Source organism: Sinocyclocheilus grahami, unplaced genomic scaffold (genome assembly GCF_001515645.1).
Source record: "Sinocyclocheilus grahami isolate Dianchi unplaced genomic scaffold, SAMN03320097.WGS_v1.1 scaffold3165.1, whole genome shotgun sequence".
NCBI classification, from domain to species: domain Eukaryota; kingdom Metazoa; phylum Chordata; class Actinopteri; order Cypriniformes; family Cyprinidae; genus Sinocyclocheilus; species Sinocyclocheilus grahami.
The window spans coordinates 1-1,388 of NW_015508328.1; positions in this window are offsets into that span (position 1 = coordinate 1).

Here is a 1,388-nt window from a genome sequence, read left to right on the forward strand (position 1 = left end):
CATACATTTAATACAATTAGAAAAATGCCATTACAAAGGTAAAAAGAAAATGCCTCTGTAAATCACTTTGAGTCAAATGTCACCTCATATTAGGAAGGCTAATTTCTGATCAGAATTTTTTATTATTGATCAGACGGTGCTCCTAAATGTTTTTAATTATGAGGACAAGCGCTCCTAATTGCAAGAAAAAAACTGCTCTTAAACTGGGTGTGTGACAGGTATGGCTGTGGAATGGGGTTTGGCTGAGGAAAATTTTTCAGTCAAAATATTTTTTTTTGCTTTAACCCCTGCATCCAGCCCCGGGAATGCATAGCCGTCATCTCTGGATCTGATTTGAGCAACGCCACTCTCCCCGAAGGGGGCAACGCAGCCAAGTTGTCATCCCCGGAGAGAGAGCTCACCCTCTGATGCAGCGATCAACATCTGGTCTTCAGGGGGAGCACCGAAGGATACGGGCGGTACACTCTGTCCTGCAGAGGGCCCAGCGCACACCTCCGGCAGCTCCACCGGCTGCAGAGTGCTTGAGGGGTGAGGAACTTCCTCTGGAGAAGTCCTCACCATGATCCTCAAATCACCTCTGACTCCACCATAAGCAGCGATGCCCCAGGTGCCGGGACGAACGCTGGCTTTTATGCAACTCTGAGATTGTCATGTCCCCACACAGAGAGCATGCACCATCCATAAAAACTTCCTCAGCATGCTTAATGCCCAGAAACGTGAGGCAGTGATCGTGACCATCCTGAGGCGCCAGGTAATGACCACATCCAAAAACGCACAGGTGATAAGACATCTTTAAAAAGATGCGATCACTCTTCTTTTAGGGATTGCTCTTTTAGTGCAGAAGCTCACAGGGGAGCTGGCCACCGCACACTCATTTACAAACTGTGCTTTGTGTTCACTCAGGTTGGCTTTGTTTTATGACAGGTTTTAATTTCTGAATTAAGTTATTATGAGATGTTCACAAAAACAGAAGATATCGGATGGCATCAAATACTTTTGCACTGCATTATATGATCATATCACTGTATCGTCTCCTCTTCTTCTTTCACTGTAATCTGGTGTTTTATGGATTTTTATGTTATTTAATTCTAGGAGGAGCTCAATACAGCACTGAAATCATTACAGAAGAAACTTAAACACAATGAAGAAATGAAAGAAGAGTTTGATGAAACAGTTCGACACATCAAGGTGAAGAAACAGAATCCAGAGTCATCTTCATCACAGCTGTAGATCACTAAATACAGTTATGATCTGATATATTTAATATAATGGACTCCAGCTGATTATTTGTGTAAATGACGAGCATCAATCTGCTTCTGGATGCGTTATATGTCTGTATCTGAGTTTCTCTCAGGTCTGAATGATGTGATTGTGTTGATGTGTGTCGA